Source organism: Equus caballus, chromosome 3, assembly GCF_041296265.1.
Source record: "Equus caballus isolate H_3958 breed thoroughbred chromosome 3, TB-T2T, whole genome shotgun sequence".
NCBI lineage: Eukaryota > Metazoa > Chordata > Mammalia > Perissodactyla > Equidae > Equus > Equus caballus.
In genome coordinates this window covers 7,196,324-7,213,215 of record NC_091686.1, presented here as the reverse complement: position 1 = coordinate 7,213,215, position 16,892 = coordinate 7,196,324, and the positions used below count along the sequence as shown (strand labels likewise).

General features: G+C 39.2%; 1 long non-coding RNA gene across 7 annotated transcripts in view; it reads left to right on the top strand.

The window, feature by feature from the left end:
- LOC102148326 (uncharacterized) overlaps positions 1-16,892 on the top strand; it is a 60,280-nt gene that overhangs the window by 2,094 nt on the left and 41,294 nt on the right. For 3 of the 7 annotated variants that reach the window (XR_011436862.1, XR_002806769.2, XR_011436860.1), the window contains exon 2: positions 4,689-4,753. This is a non-coding gene — a long non-coding RNA (uncharacterized lncRNA). Of the gene's footprint in view, positions 1-505; positions 525-969; positions 1,110-3,200; positions 3,323-4,688; positions 4,754-16,892 lie in introns of those variants that run through there. The other 4 variants (XR_011436858.1, XR_011436859.1, XR_011436863.1 and 1 more) reach the window with 3 other exon arrangements.

Below are 16,892 nucleotides of genomic sequence, written 5' to 3'. Positions count from 1 at the left end.
GCTCTGCCCCCCTCCCCTCTCCCCCACCCCTTCCTTTTTACTGTCTTCTTTTTGGTGTCGGGGAGGACTGGAGAGAATCCTGAAAGATACTGAAGCATTGAGAATTTATGGTTGTGTTGCTGTGGTTGTCACCTCCGCTCTACGTCAAATTTAAGACTCATTTCTTAAGGATGTCTCTATTTTCTGCTTTATTTGCACATTGATGGCTCTGCTGCTCGGCTGGCCGCGGCCGCCGGCGTCTGAGATAGACTTGTGTTAATATGTGAAAGGGAAGAACTGATCATTAGCAGGCAGACGGGATTCAGATAGCATCTGGCGGGTTTTCTCCGTTTTCATGTAAAAGCTTTCACGTTTTTGCTGCTTAGCACGAGGTTTTAACTTTTTCTTTTGGTAGTGGTGACGATATCTTCCCCTCTCCGCCTCTTCTTCCCCGTTTGTCCATCAGCTTTCCCGTTTGGGAACCTGCTTACTTGTTAGCAGAAGTTCGCTGGGCTCTGGTCACTGAAGCCTTCTCCCCAGCAGAGGTGGGAGCTCTCTTCTCTCGTATGCAAGGTTACCAAAAGGACTGTTTGTTTTTTTGTTTTTGTTTTTGTTTTTTTTTTTGGCTTAGTATTGCATTTGTATCTTTCTGAACATTTTAACTTAGACTAGGGATAGGTATGCCCTGGTTGTTTTTAACGTAGGACTTCAAACAATTCTGATTTTTTTTTAAACTTGCTAAGGGTTTATTGGTTTGTCATGTCTGCAACGATCCAATCATGCACAACTCTTAAAATTTAAAGCTTTCAAATAAGATCCACAATTGTATTGCCAAGACATGGCTGAGAGCTTGCCCTTGGAGTTTTGGCTGTGCAGTTGTCATTGTTTAAATCAAGTGCAAAAGAGGTTATTCCTGTTTATTTAGTGTAATAACTGTTTACAGTTAAAACTTTAAAGACTCATAAAAGTAGGGCTGCTGTATTTTACAGATCTCATCCTCCTTGTGGGAGAGACACACCACCACCCTAGGAAAGGCAACAGATTGTTCCTGTCATATCGCTTTGCTGTTTTGGCGTGTACTTAAAGGATTATGATTGATAAGGCTGTCTTGCCAGAGAATGTTGACACAGGTGTGCATCGTTATCTTAATTAAGATCCTGAGAAAATGTTGTCTATAAAATGGTGACATAAGAAGGGCGGCATATTTTTGTACAGTTTTGCTTTTGGAGAATTTAATTACACTCGAAACGTGTCTTTGAGCTTCCAGATTTTGTGAGCACTTTGGCAACAGGACTTTTAGAGAGAAATGATAGTTTAATGTTAAGCATTCTGGCATGTACTAATACTACTTGTGGCTTTTTGGCAGTGCCTTTGTCGGCTTTCTTTGTGCTCTATCTTTGTGGAATAATGGTGACTAATTTAGAAAGAAAAGCAGAAGTAGGGCAGCATGTTATTAAGCAAACGTTTAGTAGTGTTCAGAGTAAATCTAAAGAGGAAAGCATGCTTAATGTGCAGAAACAGGGACACAATAAAAAGGAAAATATATGAGAAATTTATGCCACTTCATTTTTTGGAAAGCAGTCTCCTGGAATGTTTTAATGATCTAAAACAATTTCTTTTTTCATATCATCAAGTACCTAGCTACCTTGTTTATGGAGTGCCTTGTTTTTTATTTCCAGAAATAGAAGGAAACTGTTTTATTTCTTCCAAAATATTATTCTGCCAATTTGAGTTGATGAGCAAGGGAAGACCGTGCATTTAGCCTCTTATTAGTATAGGGATCTGAATCATAACCTGGGCGAGCACTAAAATAATATTACTGTCCCGTCCTTCAAATCTCTGAATGCAAAAACAATAGCAAGACGGATGTGGTTGATTATATTACCGTTGGCTTACCCAGCACCTAATACCCTTTAACATAAGTATTGCGTTAAGATTTCCCCCCTCTCTTTGTAGCTCACGATTTCCTGGAAGCTGGCTGTCCATCAGTGTGTATGTAAGATGTGTGAATGTTTTTCTTTAATATTGAAACTTATTGTAGCAAGAGGAAATGAAAGTGGAGGAGGCCATAGGCGTATGATCGGACAAGCCAGGTGTGGAGTCACAGCTCATTTGTGAGTCCAAGGATAATTAGCTGGCTAGAATTACAAGGCAGACCAAAATCAAAGAAAGACTTATTTAGATTTGTTTGGTGAAACTAAAACACGAGCATTAATTTTGAGATAATTGTTTCACTTATCCCCCAGCTCCCCCATCAACCTCTTTTTCTAGCAGCAAAGATCAGCATCCTCTGCTGTCATCCATGTAGTATTTTCACATTTGATGTGCTGTGTTCAAAGAAATGAAATAGGGATATGAGCTAATTACCTATCATCTGTTTTAATGAATAAAGCCAAATAATTATGAATATATTTTTGCATTATAGAAATCCTAGGAAAAATTTAAGTGTTCTCCAGTTGATAATGTGCAGTTAAGTGAAATCATATGCTCCTGAGTGAATTAAACATGTTCTTTAAAATAGAGTATGAAAACACTATCATATTTTGGAATAATGCTTTAACTCTGAGATAGCACAGCCTGTTTTGTTTACTGGTACCTCAGTATCTTTGTATATTTCCTTCAATTTCTACATTGTGTTGGCTTCTGTATTTTTAACATCTTTTTAGTATAATTGTTAGCCGTTTTATAGAGAATAATTGTTCTTAATAGACTAGCAGCTGATGCAACTCCAAGAAGATATAAAAGCTTGGAATTATTTTTTTTCTCATCCAATAATGACTCTGATTTGCTTTCACAGCATTGCTGTAAAGTGTGATACTCATGACTTATTTCTGCATAAATCTGCAGTATTTTTATAGCTAGAACATACCTAAGTACCAGTTCAGCTTGGCAAATTAACTTAGATGCTTCAGAATTGAAAACCAGTATATTCTAATGTAGTTTGAGTTTAAGTCTTTATTAGTAAGGATGCACTTAACATTTGTTCGGGAGAAGGGAATATAATTTTCTCCTGCAGTTGTCATTTATATAATCCATTTTTCTAGCCTTTTCTCAGGCTAATGATATTCCACACCTTGATACAGCCTTTATTTGTTTATTTGCAGTAATATGGGGTGATACCTTGGAGAAAATTAGATTAGATATTCATATCTAGTATCCCCAAAGTATTTAACTAGTCTTCTGTGTTTCCTTAAACAGAATCATTTCCATTTTCTGTGTAGGTGGTAAGTGTGATGCTTCTATAATACATTTGGATGTTTTCAGCTAAGTTCACTCTGGACTCTGGGGCTCCTCCAGATGTTGGCTGAAATTTGTCCTTGCCCCTCCCCAGGCTCCTGCACAAGTGAGTGTCTGCACACGGTGTGCTGTGTGCGGAGTAAACCCAAAGTAACGTCCGTGTTGGCTTTACCAAAGTATTTACGTTGGTAATAGGGACTAAGTACAGAATGTAGAGATTGTCACTTGAGGCCTTTGATTATTAAAATTTTATTAATGCATTAAACAAAGTTTCTGTAAATAGAAAATTTTTGATTCATGGAAATCCAGTGAATAATTTATTTTTAATGATATCGTTGGGAAGTGAAATTTATAAACTCAGTGCTTTTCATAAAAATCAAGACTAAGGTTATGATATTTTATAGAAACAGAATTGTTACTTAAAGGAAATAATCTATTTATACCAAATTACAGTTTTTGATTATTTTCATTACCCAGTTCTTTTAAGAATAAATTTAGTGGGAGTATCAGCTTCAGTCATAGGCACCAAACTCTCTTAGTGACAGAGTGCCCAGGTGTGTGTAAAACTTGTCATTTCTCATCAAAATAAGGTGAGATGAGAAAAGCTATGAGAAAAAATTACTTTGCAGAATATTCATGTTGTCTAGTGAGGAGAGCAAGGAACTCGGTGTAGTGATAGAGAACATTTTGTTAAGTAAAAAAGATGGTTGTATGGCCAAAAAAAGTAATTTTATGGAAGCCAACTCTAGTTAGTACAGCCTGCAGTAGACCGAATGCTTCTCTGTGAATACTTTCAGAGGCGTTAAAGTGATTTCTAATGTCCTGGGAAGCAAGGTGTAATTGTTTTTAAACTAGTTATGTTCCCCTATCACTGAGTCATATGGAGAAGAGGTTTCACGTCTGACTAAGAGCTCAAGCATTACAGCAAGTTAGAAAATATACAGCACAGATAGAAAGAAAATATTAATCAGTGAGCAACCTGATTTCTCTTTGTTTGCCTTTAAGCTCAGTCTTTTTGTTTTTAACCACGTGTAAAGTTGAATTTCAAAGACAGGAAGATTGGGGGTTTTTTTCTTCCTAAGGATAAACATAGGAAAAAATCTAAACATGTAAACAAATTGGTTGAGTTTTATATCTGTTGTCCACCAAAATTTATTATTCATTCATATTTCATGTGTATTAATAGTATTCAAAGTATTAAAACTAATTCTCCTTTTAAATAAAATAGGTGTGGGGTTCCCCACTCTTTTGAAAATATGAAGAAAACGTGCTTTCAACAGTAATGGATTACGGTTGATTAATTGAGAAGGTTGTACTAAACGTTCTCTAGTGGAAACAGCTAGAGTATGCTTTTTGAGAAATGTATCATTCAGGAATAAATCAATTGAAGTATTGGTAATTAAATTGTAATTCCGTGAAGGAAGGAAGTGGTGGGAAAGATGAAGCTAACTATTGCTGTTTTTCTTTTTAAGAACCTACAGTTCATAATGGAGCTACTGTACTGGCTGTGGAAGGAGGAGATTCTGAAGATAGGGAGGTAATATTATCTCTTTTAAAAGAATTCTTTCCTCTGTAATCCCGAGCCTTTATTACATATAAGAACTTTATCTAGTACACAGCAGTTTCTTTAAATTCGGGGTATGAAAACGGTGTGACTTTCCCGCACGGAGTTTGTGAGCTGCTTCTCGAGGGCTCTGGGCTGTGTTGGGAGAGCTGAGGAATCTCATCTAGGCGTGCTCAGCACCCTTAAAATAGCTGCTTTCTGAGAACGCGGCCTGTGATGGAGGCCCGCGCAGTTCTGCTGGCTTTCCTTTCCGCCTGGTGGACGTACGGTACGTGCAGCTAGCGTGTTGCTCAGCCGTCCTGGTCGCCCTCCCAGGCTTCGTGCCTTCTCTGGGGGATTGCGCTCTGCAGGGCCATTTCCTGGCGGCCACAGCCAGACTCTGAGTGGGAGCCTTGGTGGTGGACAACTGATTGCAGAGCTCTGCCAGGGAGTGAGCTAGGCCCAGCCTGGGCGGCTCCCGTGGGCTGGAGGCCGGGAGCTGGTACACATGGTGCTTTTCCGGGTTCACAGCTTTAGGTCCCTGTCCATTTTTCGTGTCATCCTGGGCTACGGTGACACTTCCCTCTCCTCTCGCTGGGTTGGCTTGCTGCTTCCTTTGCAGCTGTCACCAGGATTCTCGTGGAACGGAAGCTGCTTTATTCTGGACGATGTCTTTGATATTTACCCATGTGCTTTTTCAGTTTCAAAAACCTAATGTTGGTGTTAAAGAATGAATCTAAGAGTCTTGAGGAACAACAGTTACGTTCAATTTGTATCAATAAGAAAAGCTTTTATCTTCTTATGCTATGTCGCCATATTGCATATGCAGGTTAAATTGAAAACAGAGTAAAACCCTTTTATAAAAGACCAATTACTGTGTCTAAGAATGTTTATGCAGGCTTAAATTGTGTACTGGTATTTATATCTATTTTTTTTCCTTTTTAAGAAAAACAATATACTTTTCTAGTAAACAAAAATAACTACTCCCTGAACTGTATCTATTGGATGGATATTAATAGAACAATAAAGGGCTTCATGGTGTCTAATTATACAGTTAGGAAATGGTAAGCAATGTGGTGGCTAAAATCAGTTTCTTCCATTCAAAAGGCCAATATACATTTAAAAACAAAAACCTTCGGGAAAAAGACTCTTTAAATCAAATAATGTTTTTGGTTAACACAGCAGCAAGGGGAAATATACCAAGCTCAAATTCTTTCATTAATGCCTGGGCAGAGGTTATAAGCAGCTGAGGAAGCCATTAAAGTGGAGCCTAGAAAAAATGATGATATCAAAGTGATTACTTGGAAAGCAGTTTACATTTGCAAAACAATTCAATATTATGACCTTGACCAACTTTTACACCTCATATACTTGGGTTATTACTCCAGCTTTTAAAATATCAGTCTACGGTACAGCTTGTGTATGGAATGCAAGGGTACTTTCGAATTGACCAGGTCTTGCTGGTCATCTTAAAATATGCTACAATATTGCAAAATTGAAATGTAATGTGTATTAATATAAAGAAAGAATAAAATTTAATATCTGGGTAACTGAGACCTTTAAACCTACTTTAAAAGTATAATCTTGACATCTGTGACACTATCTTTTGTCTGTGTTATATAGATAGAATTATAGATATTCTACAACCCAAGTGTCTTATTTATTAATTCCAAATTTTATTCTCTATAATGGACTTTTAAAATAAAAGGTATATGTGCTTTAGAGAGTCAAATTTTGAGTCATGGGCTGATTTATTAAGCAGTAGTACATAAAAAATCAGCTTTGATTAATTTAGGACTGTGAAAGGAGGCAGGTAAAACTGTTTTCAGCTGGACTTTACTAATGCAGCAACCATTTAAATTAAATGTTTGTTAACATAATAGTGATGGCATTTTCTCCTCCCCCTCCTTGTGGTTTTGTCCAACTAGATGTTACAGTGGCAGTTGCACTGACTGTTAAGTGTTTAAATGATGACACCATTATGTGAAGTGATTCTGAAATGAGAGATTCCAGCCAAGCATTGCATCTGCTCCCGTCTCCTTCACGTCATACTCTCTGGCAGTACAGATTATGATTGATTTGTTTGTGACAGATTGTAGGAAACAGTCATTGATTTTTCAATATTTTACCTTAAAATTATTTACAGTTGTAACCATGGGGAGGTATTTCCATGGGCTGTCAGCCCCTGAAAGACTAGGATAATATTCCCTGCTCTCTGACAAGACAAATTACCTGTAATGAGTGCAGTAGCTGAAGGGTATACTTTTATTTTAAAATATGTCAATAACCCCAGTGACTAAACGAATATTGATTTAGCATAATGAAGCCTGAGTAATGTGAAAATGAGCTTTTTCAAGGAGCATGGTAAAGACTTTCTTTTTAGCTGGTTCTAAGAAGCTTTTCATTCTTTTCAGCTAGCTGGTGGAGAGGAGTCTTCTGTGCAAACCATCAGGAATGATAGGTTGTTTGTGATAACCAGGGTCCAAATATTTTGCCCTTGCTTTTATCGATTCTTTTTCAAATCTTATTTGGAGTCTTACTTTAGTCATAGAACGGCTACTGGTTTGCTTGATCTTATCTTTACCTGATTGAATATTTTTTCCATTTCAACGTATTTTACATTGGAACCTCCAGTAATGAATATTAAAATAGAACTATATGTACAGTCATTTGTAGATGACATAATAATTATCTTAAGACATCTCAAATGGGTTATTGTAGTATTTAATGTGCCGTATTTCATGGTGGAATAGTCCCCAGTCCCGGGACATCAGATTGCTCTCAGTGGGAATGAAGATTAATGTACTTACGTCATGATGTTTTAGGCATCAGTGCATGTTTTTATTTTTGTCGGAATTTTCTCCCTTTTTTAATGTAATTCTCAACTTTTTAAGGATTAAGATCCCAATACATAAGGTCCTTCAAATGAGAATGATAGGGAAGTATATAGCTTTATTTTATAGTCCCTCAAGGAACCTGAAGATTCTATGCCTGAATATGTATCTCCATATCTAAGTCGGTGAGGACAAGATAGGGTAAACAATGCCGGTGATATATAGCAGAAAAGTAGGCATGTGAGCAGGATGTCAGACTGACGTTTCATGGGAGCCTAACATATTTTATAACTAATAGTAATGAAATCTTACTAAAAGCAATAGGTAAAGTCTCTTTAGAAATTAAGAATGAGTTGTGATTTAAAGGAAATTCAGATGGCTCCTTGTGAGTGCTAGTTCTCTTGGAGCGTGGCGTTGGACATGTTGCAATAAAATGAAAAATATAAACATACTTTTAATGGAAAAAAGGATGAACTGTAGAACAAAAAATACTGTTTTCTTTTTCCCCGGAATTTGCCTAAGGGCATGACACAGACGCTCTCTGTCCCTCCCCTGCTTTCTGTCCTGCAGGAAGCTGGCTGCTTGAGCAAATCTCCTGGTCCCCTGGTTTCAAATGCTGTGGGAGTTCATTTCTTTGTCGCCCCTCCCCAAATCCTTTCCCTTTTTCTATGAAAGGATCTTTGAAAATAAAAATATGAGGGATGCACCATCATCATATATGAAACCGGTGGCCCAGATTCTTCAGCCGTTCATTTAGTGTGTAGTTCTGAGTGGATGGAGCGTCCACAGACCTCACCCAAGGAGCAGGCCCATCCATAGCTAGCCCTGCGGGAGAAAAAGGGACCAAGATTTTCCCTCAATAGTTTTTTAAAATAAAACAAATTTCTTCAGACAAATCCACGCTCAGGAAAGCATCTGTGTTGTCATCCAGTTTATCTTGGAGTAAAATAATAACTGTGTTACAGTCAGCACCTCGTGACCCCATCGTTCCTTTAATCCCGTGTGTTCATTTCACAGTACATGTGTAGACCTGTTTACCTGAATTAAATTTAATAAATGTGTAGATAAAGTAAAGCTTTTTCTGGGGAAATTCTTCTCTTTTGGATACTGTGCCCTTCTCCGTTTCTTGTCTCCCCTTGAAAAGAATGTCCTGCCCTTGTTCTCCTTTAGGGAAAAACTATTTATGTAAAGTGTTTTTAAATCATGCAAGTTATTGCCTGGGGTTGGTTAAAACATTTATTTTTTGAAAAGGAGAAAATGCCCTCGTCGTAAAAATCTTTCTTGTATTTGTATCTATTAAGATAAATAGTTGACTTTGATACGGTACATACCGATCTACTTAGTTAATTTTTTTCCAGAATTCATTTTACTGTGTTTGGTCTGACCTTCGATGATAACTTAATATAGAAACAAATTAGCATATAATTCTATTTTCCACGTGACCTCAGCCAGTTGCGGAATTGTACCACCACTTTTGGGGAGCAATTTGATAGTTTATGGAGACTGTAGCTTTAAGTGTTTGCAAATGTTCAGTGTGTCCTCACTAATGTGTTATCGAAATGTTTTAAAATAAGCATTTAGAGGAAATACTCACCCCTATTACGAAGTTATTAAAATGCCTCCTAAAGGTAGCATTTTTAATTAGTGTACAGAATTGATTAGTGATTTGTCTTCCCCTAGCATGAAGCAGCGCGGCGAAGTTAAGTGCGGTCGGTGAAGTATAAGATATTAGGGATTGATGGTGACAGTGATCGTGACAACTAAATGGATTTTTTTTTTTCCTTTTAGATTCAGCTATCGGTCTTTGAAATTTCCTGTGGTCTGTTCATTCTAGATGCAAAGGACATGGAAAAATCAAGTGCTCAAGTGGTTTAAATATGTTTGGATGTTCCTATTTATAGACTACAGCATTTTTCCAATTAAAATCCTCAGTTGTCATGCAGAAGAAGGTTATGTTTTTCTTGATCACCACTTTTATTTGAAATGCTTAGTATTGTAGAGTATCACCATTTTCTGTTTTAGTCAAAAGTATAGAAAAAATTAAATCAATTTTATATATTGAATTTTTTTCTAAAATGTCTTTATTGGATTGAACGAATGTTTATACCTGAAAAAAAAGGGTTAAAAAATGCCTTTCTCCATCCTAGCAATTCTTCTGGCAATCTGATATTATTAGAGTAGGTTTAAAATCACCTTCTAACATGACTCTGGTATATTCTTGGGAGAAAAAAGACTTGAAAGGCATCTGTATATATATTTTATTCTCCATATTAGTCTCCCTGGAATAGAACATTTTTTCCTGAGACAAATCTATTAGCTCAACTCAGATACCAGAAAAAATTGCCCTAACTGGCAGAGCATTTGTTATGTGTTTGAATGTTTGATTTACATAAAGAAGGTTGACATCCATTTCTTTCACAGAGTTCTTACATTTGGGTAGAATAATGACAGGTTGCCTTGCCATTGGGAAATTCCTTGTTGTGGCCTTTGTGGCAGCTGTAGGAACACGGAAGGACTCCTCTGTGGCAGGCAGGCCTCCGGCCTCTGTGGTGTGAACACTGAGAAAGGGGTCTGTCTGGCCGGAGAGAGCCCCTGGCGAGGGAGCTGGGCAGACTCACAGATGCTGATGACGCTTGTAGACGCTGCTGGGAGTTGCTGTTTTGTGAGTGACCCAGATTGTACTTCATCCACTTCTGTAGTTTTTACAAAGGGTCAAAGTGCTGTGATGAATTCTTAAGCTCAGATCTCAATGTGGCAAAATAAATTTATTAGGCTAGAGTATTTCTGTTTTTATTTTTAATTAAACTTTGTATTTTGAGAGAATTATAGGTTTCACATGCAGTTGTACTAAGGAATGGAGAGGTCCCCCTGCACTTTACCCAGTTTCCCCCAACAGTAACATCTTGCAATATCTAGTGTAATATTACAGCCTGGACGTTGACATTGATACAGTCCAGATACAGAACATTTCCATCACCACAAGCACTCCTTGAAGTGCGTTTTTAAATGCGTACTCCCTTCTCTCCTGCCCCCCCTCATCCCCTCCCCACCTTAACCCTAGCAACTACTAGTCTGTGCTGCATTTCTATAATTTGTCTCTTTAAGAATGTTATATAAATGAAATCATATAGTTTGTAACCTTTTGGAATTTTGCCTTTTCTCAGCATAATTTTCTGGAGATTCGACTTGCCTGTATGAAGAGTTTGTTCTTTCTCAGTGTTGGGTAGTATTCCGTGGTCTGGTTGTCCCACGGTTCGTTTAACCGTTCACCATTGGGGCTGTTGGGAGCTTCAGTGTTGTTTTTGGGTTTTGACTATCATGAATAAAACTGCTGTAAACATTCTTGTGCAGGTTTTTGTGTGAACGTAAGTTTTCATTTCCCTGGGATAAGTGCCCAGGAGTGCAGTTGTGGCTCATCTGATAATTACATAGAGAACTGCTTTTTGAAACTCACCTTGATTCTGTGTGTGTGGAAGCGGAGACAAGGAGGACATCCACATTTTTGTGGCATTTTTACTTTAACTGCATTTGTTTATGATTTTAAAACATACAGACTATCTTAAATAACGTGTAGCCAGATATCCAAAAACATTTTCCACAACCTAGATTCTGTTCTTATTTTTGAGTAGTGCTTTTGAAAAAAATTGCTTCTTTTTTGGGGTAAAATGTTTGTGTAATGGAATAAAGGGAGACATACACTATAGAAAAGATGTTGCAAAGCTGACAGGTTACTTGGAAAAACTGGGGGATTTTCCAGGTGTTGACAGAGACCTGACATTCCAGAATGCCTTGTGATAGTTTCTGAATTGAGAGACTAGCGTTTGTCACTGTCCTCTCCCCCATAGTTTTTGTGTGTAGAATTAAGTCACTATCTTTACAATTTGTGTTCAGTAGAATTGCATTTAACGCTCATTTAGTTCAACTCTATACACTTAGTAGGAAAAAGAGGGAAAGAAGAAACGAAAAGTATCTTTTCCTAGTATGGCTCCTGAAAATGCAACTACTTTACAGATGCTTAATGGGAGAAACGGCTTAGTTCCAAACCTGGAAATTATACTGTTATGCTTACTGAGACTTAGTGAGGTATGTACAAAACCATCTGTGCTATATTTCTAGGGAGACCCACTGGAAAGATTTTCAAGGGTAATTTTTACTCTTATTTTCTACCATATATATTGACTTTAGAACTCTCACTGAAGATGCAGTTCCATTTCTTTTTTAGAAACATTGGATATCATTAGCTAGTTATGGTGATCTTTCTAACAAAAGCCAATATTATCAATCTTTAGCTTTTTTGAGTGAGACACTAGGCTCTTTCAATCTTTCAATGCTTCTAAATGTAATTTCACCTTTAGCCCATTGTGGTCATGACCATAGTGATAGAAATGACATAAGATAATAAAATAGTCCTTGCCCTTAAAAATGACCTAAATAAAAGATATGTGTACACTTGGAATCTTTAAGTATCAGTGGTCACTGGTCATTAAGCAGCAATGGAAGCGCCCCAGGTTCCAGCAGTTCTAGGCGCTGGGAGCTAACAGTAAAGAAGAGCAACACAGCCCCTCTTCTCTTAGCCTGGTTTTCATGGCTCTTTGCTTGCGGGGTGGGGAGAGGAGAAAAGTAAAAAGAAAAAGAGAGAGACCAACATGATTATGTGTTAGTACAAATCCAGAGCCTTCACGCTTCAGGAGAGAGACCAGGGAGCTGGGACCCTGGAGCAGGCCTCACAGAGAGCGGCAGGCTGGAATTCTGCAGGAGCGCTGTGCGCCTGTGCGATGTGGAGAGGGCGCCCATCGGAAAGGGGAGATGAGCTGCAGTGTGGTTGGTTGGAAGTGCAGTGGAATCTGGTCTGGCTAGAATTTCCTGGGGCATCAAAGGGCTATGTCACTGCCCCAAAGTATATTTAACAGCTTGCTATGTTTTAGGAACTTGCCAGAAATGCAGCAAGCTTTTTTTTGAGTAATGTTTGAATTTAAATATGTGGATTTGAGTAAAAAAACAAATGGATACTCTTCCGCCTAAAACTAGGGCTTGGAAATATATTTCAGGTAATGAAGCTCGATCTGTTTGTGTGTGTCTATGTATAAGACAGAATATTATTTTCCTCCTTTTATGTTTGATAAGGGATAAGATGTTTTATACTTTTCTGGGGTCTTAAATGCATTATCTATAAGACCATAATACTTTTGAAAATTTTTGTTTATTTTAGGCGTAAAATAACAAAAGAACTTAAAGTTCTTTTGGAAGAGCTCCAAAGTTAAAATTGCAAGATCTCATATAGATAAAAAGTTTCCTAAAGAATAGTACATTTGTAAGATTATATAGAGAGCTGATGGCTTTGCTAAGAAACTATTTTGAGCAACCTAAAAAAATACAACTATTTCTGTGCATTTTTCTTAAAGTGTTCAAGGTAGTAAGAGAGAGAAGAGCCTTTTCTAAATATGCATGCAATTTTAGGGGCTGAAGTAGGAAGCTCTAATAGACCGAGGTCCCTTTAACTTGAGACCTTGGAAAAAGGAAGAGATGGAAGGGTCTATTAGAGTTTCTTTGAATTTATATGAATCATAGATTTGACCAAAGTGGTTACAAAAGGCATCAAAAGTAAGATAATCGGGATTTTAAATGTAATAATATCGATTCCAATATCCTCAACTCTATGGCATTGCCAATGAGGAGGCCAAAATGCATTGTGTTTTGTGAAAGGTTGGTGACTTGAAAGTTCAGAGTGTATGTAATGACCAGGCATTGTGGAATCATCTTGTAATACTGTTTAGCAGTTAAAAAAATAAAAGGAAAAGAAAACGGTGCAATTTTGGACAGTTTTTTAAAAAAAATTTTACAAATCCTGCAAATCATAGGTTGGTTACCAGTAGACTTCCTGACTCGGCCATGATTGCTGTATTCTCTGTGTATTCCTTTAAAACACCAGGCACTTTATAATTTTGTCTATAATTGTTTATGTATATTTTCTCCACAAAATGTGTTTAGGGCAACTTATTGCTGAATTACCTTAACCCACTTGCCATCTTTAAACTTCGTGTATGAATAAGTGTCAGCTGCAAGACGCGCTAGGACACTATGTAATTTTTTCCAGGAGCCTTCTTATTCAAAATACCTTTCAAACTCAGTGCATAAAAATAGCATGCTACTTCCAGTTGCAGGCTTTTGAAGCTGGAGAAGACTTGTTTTTCACATGAAGAAACTGAGTCTCAGGAAGATGAAATGACTTTCTGTTAAGTGATAATGAGGATCTTTAGACTCCAAAGCAAATGCTGCCAACTTGAAGATGCTCGTCCCCAATTCTGGAAATTCAATTTACAGATGCTTCTATCACAATCCTATTCTTAGTAATGTTTTATTCTATAGACGTCAGAAATAAATGTCTACTTGCCATCTGTACGTGTCATACAAACATTTTGGCTCCAAATACAAGTACAAGTAACAAGTTAATATGGATACAAGTAGCAAGTTAAAGTGTATTGATCTCAGAACTGAGTTTTAACCAATAGAATGTTTCGTTTATTCATTGCTATTTCTGCATACCTGCTGTGTTTTAGCATTGTGATAAATCTGGGAATTAAATATGAATGCAGCATGTTTCCTGAATTCAGCAAAGTGCACTTTGGGCTCAGGCCTGGAGATGAGATGGTGAACAGCATGCCGTGTTTGCCCTTGTGGAGCTTGGAGCTTTAGCATCTACAGTGGAGACAAGGCATACACAGACCATTTCAGCACAGCATGCTGAGAGGGAAAGGCTGGGTGCTGTGGGACCACGGGGGCACAGTCCTAACCGAGCCTGACAGAGGGTGGGCAAGGTCAAGGAAGGCCTCACAGAGAAGGGGGCATTGGAATTGAGCCCTGAAGGAAGAGGGCTTCACACGGGGGAGCACAGGCCAGGCACAAGGGCGAGCAGGGTGCATTTGGGGGTCTGCGAGGAGTTTGGGAGCTGCAGGAGGGATGTGTGCAGAGGTGGGAGAGAGAGAGGAAGAGGGGCCAGGCTGCAGAGGGCGTTCGTGTGCCTGCCGGGGAGCTTGGGCTGCATCTTTCCTTCGCCTGAGGAGCTCTGTGCTGAGAGATACCACTTTTGGGTGGCGGGTGGGATGCAGTGGAGGCCAGCAGGCTGGGACGGTGAGAGACCAGTTAGGTGATCTTTGCAAGTAATTGTTCAGGTGAGAGAACAGTTGCCTGAGCCGAGAGAGCGGCCAGGGGAAGGGGCGAGGCTGTGGGATTGATGGGGGATACTAAGATGCGGAAAGTAAGAGGAGTGAGGACTGGTGACACACGAAGGTAAAGGCGTCCCGTGTCAACGAGGCTGTCCAGAGGCCTTCAGCAATGAGGTGGTGGCGGTGGTGGTGTGAGACGGGGAGCCGAGGAGAAGCAGGTCTGATGGGGAAAAGACACTCTGTGGGCGGGGCAGTTGCTTTGGAGGCGCTGCTAGAATATCCAAGGGGCTTGCAACTCACAATCTAGCAGCAGGCCGGGAACATTCTTTCGTACTGGTGCCACTTTTTTTTCTCTTAAAGGGCAGATTTCTCAAAAAATGTGTTTTCTTTCATTATTAATTTTTTATTGTTGTATGATGCAGTTGTAATTATCCTGTGAAAAGAAAGTCTGAGATGAACTGTTCAGTATTACTGGGCAGGGCTTTTTTGAAAAGCATAGGTTCAGAAGTGTGTAAAGGAAGGAAAGTGAGTGTTCCTAGCTGCAGTTGTCCCCAAACATGTCAGTGAATTAAGTGCACTAAATTTCAATTGTGCCTGGAGATTTAAAGAGAGAGAGGCGAAACATTTCCAAGAAAAAAGCTCTGGAGAATATTTTTGTTTTTAGAAACTTGATGAGTTTGAATTACAACATATACTTAAGTGATTAGTATGGACTGTTACCTGGATCTTATTACCTCAAACATTCATTCCCTAAGTACTTACTTGGCACCTACTAGGTCTTAGGTACTAGACAGTGTGGGCCACAGAGTAGAGGCCACAGTGGGCGTGGTCCTCCCTCACAGAGTTTAGAGTCTAGCTGGTAGATTAGAAATCCTGAAGGTAGCTTTTTATGATATTCCTGTCTGTGTCTGCTTAATATAATTGACATACCTCATGAGGACAACTTATGACTCCGAAATCCCATAATAGTGAGCATTTATACCTCCAGAGGACACTGCCATGTTCACAGGAGGAAGAAAAAGAAAGGGTCAGGGCTCCTGGGACTTTCTGCCTGATGAGGTGGGGCTGGTGGAACTGTTCCTCATGGCAGGAACCTGGAGCGGGTGTGGACAGTCGCTCCTGGCTATTCCCGAGGGGCCTGAGAAGTTAAGATGGTTTGGTTGCCCAAAAGGGTAAGGATGAAAAGAGTTGAGATCGAATACGCTTGTTTTAGAGTTAGAAGGAAGTTGAAACTTGGTACTTCCTTCACATTTTGACTTTGAAAACCTTGACATCCATTGAGAAGCTGAACTATTGCAGACTTTTGATTTTAAAACCAAATTAGATCATTTTTTGAGCAAACCACAGCACATTTCTGTACCGTTTCTGTGCCCAACCTTACTTACTACTGTCCCTCATTTTTCAGGGGAATGGGTATCCCTTCTCCTGTCTAGCTAACCACTTGTTTTCTCTTTTCCATTTTCTCCTGATTTCTTAGCTCTCTTCCGGATCTTAACATCCCCGCTCTTCATTTCTCTTTCTCAATCACTCCCGTTCTACAAGTCCCCTCTAGACCTAGTCTCTTCCTCTAAGCGCCACTCGGAATCTTTTCCTTCTTAACTGCCGAGCTTGTAGAAGGATGCGTTTGTAGAAATGTGCTTATGGTAGCTTTCTCCACTCTCACTGTCCATTCGTCCCCATGCCCTCTGGTCTTCTAGTTATCTAAAGGCCTAGATCTCACCCGACCTAACCTCTCTGTGCACGTGACAGTGTCCTTGGCTTCTGAGATGCTGCTGTCCCTGGGTTCTTTGGCCCCTGACTGTCGCTTTTGCAGGCTCCCTCCCTTGGTGTGCCCCTCAAAGGTTGCTGCTCTCTGGGGCGCTGCCCTCTGCTTCAGTACTGCTCCCTTGCCTGAGCCCTGTCTCAGTTTCAGCTGTCTAGTGGGACAGCTCCTGATCACCCCTCCGCTGTCTGTTCTGCCCTGAGCCACCTTCTGTCTCTGCCCTGCTGAACGTTTCATCTTGGTTCATGGCATCACTCTTGCCCCAGTTACCAAATCAGGTCAGTGTTACTCTCATAGACTCTACCAGGTTAGGTCAATTCTTTATTCTAAAATTTCTCAAAATCCCCCACCTTAGTCTGTTCTCAGAGATACTT